Genomic DNA, 7,212 nt, shown 5'->3' with positions numbered 1-7,212 from the left:
TATATATATATATATATATATACACATAAGTATCTGATAACATAATTTCATTTAAAGGACAGAGACGTACTATGTTAATCACTGTAAAAACTAACTTCTTATAATAAAAATAATAATTGCATTTATACATTGCACAAAAGCCTTTCCAGGTTTTAATATTTGCAGGATGTGAATTAGGAATTAGAAACCTATGTAAGCCATGCCATGCAAAAATTGGAACATGAGATCATTACAATTTTTAAGCAACATTTCATAAAACAGTGACAGTGCGAAATAGAACACAGAAATGCAGACAGAAACATGCATGCATGTATGATACAATACAAGTCAATATGCTGAACTCTCTGTTGAATGAGTTTGCATTTTTCAAATTGGCATGCCTATAATCTCCCAATGATTTGATTGGTCAGTTAACCCTTGCCTTGCATTACCAAGCATGTGATTGGCATACTGTATGACCACTGAGTGTGTGTGCCTCTAGGTGGCAGTATTGTTCCGACCACAGCAGGACCAAAGGTCCATCTTCAGCCTGCACTCCTTCTCTGGACTGTCCTCCTACACATGCACACAACTCTGTGAGAAAACTGCTTTTGTGCAAAAATAACAGCCATCAAAAAGCCGCAGTAATCACACGTTAACCATTCTCTCATAAATCCACCCTCGTGTTAGGCTGGCTGTCACCAGACTGAGCCAAGCTCAATAGAGATTGAGCCTTGGTCTGGGGAGTCTGCTCTGTATTTTCTCTGGACAAGAGGCGTGACCGACGGGCATATTTAAATGACTCTGTACGCAACTGGATAGTCTTTCAGCCAATCAGAGCAACGACCCGGGTGGCGTAGAAGCAACGAGTTGCTGCGCTTCGGTGGCCTTCGGTGGCCGCCATGTTAAATGGAAACAAGAAGCTGCGTGGTCGCTTCTTTATCGTCATGGTGTTAAATCAGCCAATAGCACACCAGGTACCACCACCATAGAAGCCAGTTTGTGATTGGTTCCTGCAAAATTGTGAACTGAAGCAGGAGAACTTAAGAGTTAGACTTAGACCTGGCCTTCTCTTTATTAATCCTTTTGGGATTACTCCCGCAAGGAAACTGAAATTTCCTGCATCAGTTTTTCGCAAAAAGAATACACTACAGAAAAAGAAAAAGACAGTAGTCCTATAAAGACAACAATAATAACAGTAATAATAATAATAATAATACATGCATATAGAGCTCACTACTTCCTCCAGGGGCACCTGGCAAAATTATGACATCTATTTAACATTTATTTTAAACGTTCTTCTACCGGGGTAAATGAACATTTGTTATTTTTTAATTTAGTTTTTTTGGACATTTTAGGCCTTTATTTTCTCAGGACAGGTCAAGAGATGAAAGGAGAGAGAGAGAGGGGGAGGACATGCAGCAAAGGGCCGCAGGTCGGAGTCGGAGGAGTAAACCTCTATATTTACAGTTTGTGCACCTGCTCCACCAACTGAGCTAACCCGGCCACCTAAGTGCATTTCTAACATCATTTTGGAGCATCATGGCATTATGCAACGGACTTTAATGCTGAGCCATTAATACAAAAGTTGAGGTGGTATTGAAAATAAAACCGATTACACAGTATGTCTATGGAAAAGCAAACATTTCCAAAAGAAAGTATCAACAACTTTTGATAATGAGAGATGTATGCGACTTGACTAATGGCTGACAAGCACTATTTAAAAAAAAGGCTCAGAACTTTTGTCGGAATGATCCAGGCTAGATTCTAAGTTTGGTTTCACGATTGTTGTTCTAGTCTTAGAGCAGAATTCCTTAACTCAGAATAGTTTTTTAGCAGTTATTGTTTAGGGGTGCTTCAGCAAAAAAGGGCTAAAATTGCCCTGGTTTGGCCCTGAAGGCGGGCTCTGGACAGTGATGGTGTTCTGCCGTACCATGAATGGATCTCCTGTGATACTGGGTAGGAGGAAGGGCTTGAGTGGACGAGAGAGCAGCAGCACGAGGGAGGTTAAATTCTCCCACACCACAACTGGAATTACTTTTTTTTTTTTTTTTGTCCGACATCTGATATAAAAATAATAAGACTGAAATGATTCTCTGTGGTCAGGCAGGAACTTCCATCATATCAGACAAGGACCACACCGGCTGAACCCCAAAATGATTTTTTTTATCAAAGGCCAATATCAGCCCAAACACTATACTTCTAGCCCTCTGCTCCCTCTCAGGCACACACAGCGGGGGAGGGAGAGTCGCTGCCAAAGGCTTTCTTCCTACGTACTATTTCTTGGACAGGGTATTTTTTATTCTATTTTTTTTTTTTTTTGACAGCGGTTCCAGTCGGGTAAAGACTTGTTAGAGGGGGCAGACTACACTTTGACTTGCTTCCTTGTTTTAACTCGAACCCAGAAAGCCACAGGGATTAAACTTCTGTCATGGCAAACTTGCCCTGCTCCGAGGGACTCGCACACAGCAAAAACACACAACCTCTGCAAATACAAAGTGTCGTCCTCGGTGGAATTCAAAGTCATGCAGCGTTTCCACAATGTGCTTGACAAGAAGAGGCAGTCACATGTGTGTGCATGTGTGTGTGTGTGTACATGCATGTGTGTGGGTGTGCATGCCTGCACCTGTTCAGCAGGGTGGAACTGAGAACAGGGCTCCTCTCCTGCCTCCCTGTCCACAGTTCGGATGCTTGTAGAATAGCGGGAGTGAAGGGGCTCGCTTCACACCATTAGGCCCGGGTCGGGCTGAGGGGAGCCAGGGGAAGCTCCCTCGACTCTGCCCCTTGCCCCTTTGTGTAACCCCCCCTCCCTCTCCCCTTCAGGAGATAGCTAAGGAGCCCATCCACTGAGCTGGCACCTGCCAACAGGAGGCCCTTAGTGGGAAGAGGGGAGGGGGAGGACAAGTGTCTCAGCCCTAGGTATCCTCTGATTGTTTGTTTAATGAGAAAGTGTGTGTGTGTGTGTGTGTGTGTGTACTGCTTCACCAATACACCATGTATACCTAAAATAGAAGTATGTTAAACTCAGTAAGGTGCTGTAACGTGACCAGTCTATGTGCCATTGCAGGATAAAATCAGAGCAGCTGTTGCTGGTTAGATTTAGCCGCTACAGAGCTCCAGGACGCCGGCTGCCAACGGAAGTTGTTTAACCCCCACCAGGTGACTGTGAGCCGGCTACAGGCACCGCCAGATGACAATTTTTAGGTGGGGTGGCACGGGGGGGGGGACCAATGATCAGTCATGGGGCCTTTATCAGAATAAAGCATAGAAAATAGGAAATAGGGAACATGGGTCACTCACCTGGATAAGCAGGCGCCCAAAATATAGAGGTTTAATCCTCAACGCAGTGGCCCTTTGCTACATGTCATTCCCCCCCTCTCCCCTGAATATATATATGTATAAATTGAATTTACAGTCTGCAGACGGGAGGGTATTTGACAGGGATTAGTTGAAAATCAAGCTGTTCCACTCAGCGCTCCCCCTAGAGGCCTGGAGAACTTCCGTTGTGTAATCTGGATGCAGTGTTTTTTTTGTTGAATTTGTTTTCGGGGTTTGTGTGCTTTTCTTTTTGCATCGTTTCCGTACTGCATTTGAGGTGTGTTTATGTATTTGGTTGTTTGCTGTGTATTTGGTTGTGTTGTGTTTATTTGCAGCGCGTTTGCTGAATGCTGTGTATGTGTTGTCAAATTACTGACTTTGTTCCCTTAATTTGCATGTATTTTGATAACTTGCATGTAACTTTTCTGAAGTTACAGGGCGTGAGCCCCTGTGGGCCACCGTGCTGTCGTAAGAGATGCTGTCCTGGGCTTCTGCCTTAGGAAGTAATAGGGACATGCTAAGTAAATGTTGCTAATAATATAATCTAACAATTGTAATCTAATTTAAAAAAAATAGGACAATCAGTCCATATATAAACATTTTTAATTGTGTCTTCTCTAAGACTTAATGAACGGTGGCCCCGAGATGCCACAACACGCAACATAAAGAAAACAAACATAAAATTGAAGAAGAACACAGATTGAAACACCAATGGTTGGGGCAGGTGTGCATCACTCAAAAGTGTCCATGGAAGCAATTCCATTGGTGTATTTGCGTTTGTTTTCATATTGTTGTGTGTTGTGGCCTCTCAGGGCCAACGCATTAATGAGACGAGAGACCCGTTGACACAAAGCTTTGCTGTTTGTAGCGATATTAATTATTACTGTGTGATAAAGTTGACTCAGTCAGTAGGGAGTTGGGTTGGGATGGTCGCTGGTTCAAGTCTCCATGCGGACCAAAGTATGGTGGTAGCTGGAGAGGTGCAGTTCACCTCCTGAGCACTGCAAAGGTGCTCTTGAAAATTGTAATTTCCCCATGTGGGATTAATAAAGTAAACATTTTTATTATTTCTGCTGCCCTGAATTAAAATTCCGGCTGAGGACCTTTTTAATACATGCATCACGCAATACCCTGTATCCTTGATATGAAACGAAAAAACTAAGGGGGAGTTACCTCAGGAAGAGCGAGAGAGGAGGGCTTGCTCCCCCCGGGACGCACACACATGCACATGTCCAGCAGGAGACAGGGAGGGGAGCACGTACACTCCTAATGTCAGAACACAGCCCCAGTGTCACTTAATAGTATTTGTCTGTTGTTGTACAAAGCTTTGTAATTTGGTGTGGTCTTTGTTGTGCTTTGTTGTGTTGTTTGTATCTGTTTTTATCTTTTACCATTTGTTCATTTAAGGTGTACTTAAGTACTTATGAATAAAATGTATCATCATTATTGCAGTTTATTTTTATTTTTTTTTTAACAACTGCTTACACAGAAAATCTTACCATGTCACACCATTTTTGAAAGGGCTCACTTAAAGAGCCAAACTACACACCAAATCTCCCAAACCATGAGTTATTTCTCAGACTTTCGGTCAGTTTTCAACTTTCTTTTTATTTGCAAAAAAACACTAAGACACACAAATCTAACAGGAAGTGACTTACTTTCCTTTTAAAAACACAACTAATCAAAATGCTACACCATGTCACTGATACACTCCTCACATTTTCAAATTTTCTATTTCATATTTCATATTTTCTATTTGTATTTCCGTATGTTTTTGTGTCTAAGTGATTGATAGAAACAAGAATCTTTGACATTGGTCCAGTATTAAGTGAGATTGCTGCAGTTGGCAGAAACAACATAACAAGCTACAATGTAAGTTAATTTCGCAGCTTGTATTTACCTTCACAAAAGTGCTTGTTTTGTTGCTGACAGCCTCAGATTATTATTGTAAGTGTCTGGCAACATAATGGAAAGGATTCCTAAGGAGGTCAACATTTCTGTTAAAGAGAAAGATTCCTTTTTCAGTCAAAACTATCTGTGAAATTGTGTTCGCTTAACCCACCAGGCTCCATGTAAATAAACAGTAATTTTAGCATCGTAAAATACACTTCATTCATAGTTGACAGAAATAAAACTAAACAATAAAGAAATGCTTTGGGTCGTCTTTCCACTTTTCCTACCGTCACAATACTAGTTGTGGTTGACATAAACACGTAGTTTGAAGATTAACATGTGAAAATATGTTGGCTCTATACACGCTAAAAGTATTGTTTTATTTTTAAATGTAGTCTGGTGGGTTAAGAGCTAGTGACTTCTGAGCAGTTTCTGGTTAAACAGAAATGTCTTAAAGAGGTTTTAAAGGTCTTAGGGTCTCTTAAGGGATTTTTTCCACACATAGTATATTAATCTGAGTCTGCCAAAATAAGCACTTTTGTGTAGGTAAATACATTGTGGCTTGTTTCACGCTTACTACCATGTCAAAGATTGTTGTTCCCATCAGTCACTTAGACAAGTAAGTAAATAAACAGAGTAGTTCTTTCACCACTGAATGCAAGGTACATAATAACAAAGGGAATTCTTCCTGCAAGCAGCGTGCTGGCTCTGAGTCTGAGGGGCTGTGAACGTGGTTGCGTCTGTGTGAGAGATATCAGACCGACTGGTCAGGGTCGGCTTCGTTCTGCATTGTGCCACAGTGCATGCTGGGACACACTTTATCCCCACATGACTCTGACGAGGGAAATAAATAATGCACAATAACTGTTACAAAATTACAGCATTAGAATTCTACACAGATAATTTGTTTACATTACATTATGTTTTATTCATTGTTTCAAATTGAGTAAATTCAGTCCAACTGTGTTTCATCTACAGTCATATCAAATGAAATGATTGGAAACTGTTTTTACTGCTGGATTTCATTATGTATTTAGGATTATCAGGAATAAAGATGTGTGTATGTGTGTGTGTGTGTGTGTGTGTGTGTGTGTGTGTCTCCTTTCTAAGCATTACTGAAACACATTTCCATATTCTTTATAAATGTACAAAAGAAAGACAAGAAGAAGAAAACAAACGCTCAGTCCAGCTGGTTATCACTCCAACCACCCACATCCACATTGTTATTGCAAATACTATTTATTAATATATGTCAATGATGATGCATGTCCCAGTGAATATCAATACAGCTTTATTCTATACACACAGGTCCATATGCGTCGACAAAATATGTAAAACACAACCTCACAGACAGGACAAAAACGTTCTATGAACTGGAGCTCAAAGTGATTAATATTTCCCAAAGCAAGAAGTGTACCTTGTGTCACACTGTGTGGGGTTAGTTAAAGCCATCATAAGGACATTGTTTTAAATATATTTGATATGTTTGATAGAGATATGTTTCTAATATAAATTCATTTATTATGTAAATTTGACACTTTTTGACATGGTTAGTCTCATTTAATTTCCCATCAGCGCTCCTATTGTTGCAAATACACAACAACATAATAATAATAATAATAATAATAATAATAATAATAAAAATAATAATAATAATCTGAATCTAGGGTGTAACTTGTTTTGTGTGTGTCTAAAAAGGGTCGACGGAAGTTTAGAGATTGTGGTGATACAAACTCTAACACATGTATGACAAAAAGAAGTCTAACTGTCTTCATGGTTTAAAATAGGAACTGATCACAGAGACTAAATAAAATAATATCAAACAAATATATCCGCTCATCCATCCATATTACATCTATTTTTTACATTGTTTTGCACATTTAAATTTCAGCTCACCTTCTGTACCGGCTGTTGGTTCCTTAGTGTCCACATCAGTAGATGGCGCTAGATAGCTGTTGTTTGGATGCACTGCATTCCTGTAGCACACACACACACACACACACACACACACACACACACACA

At 40.3% G+C, this 7,212-nt stretch overlaps 1 long non-coding RNA gene across 1 annotated transcript in view; it reads right to left on the bottom strand.

Annotated features, from left to right (window-relative positions):
- Positions 1–7,212, bottom strand: part of LOC117958370 — an 11,611-nt gene that overhangs the window by 4,035 nt on the left and 364 nt on the right. The window lies entirely within an intron of this gene.

Source organism: Etheostoma cragini, chromosome 2 (assembly GCF_013103735.1).
Source record: "Etheostoma cragini isolate CJK2018 chromosome 2, CSU_Ecrag_1.0, whole genome shotgun sequence".
Taxonomy (NCBI): Eukaryota; Metazoa; Chordata; class Actinopteri; order Perciformes; family Percidae; genus Etheostoma; species Etheostoma cragini.
Note: the sequence above shows the minus strand (reverse complement) of the source record. Positions and strands in the feature narration are given on the sequence as shown.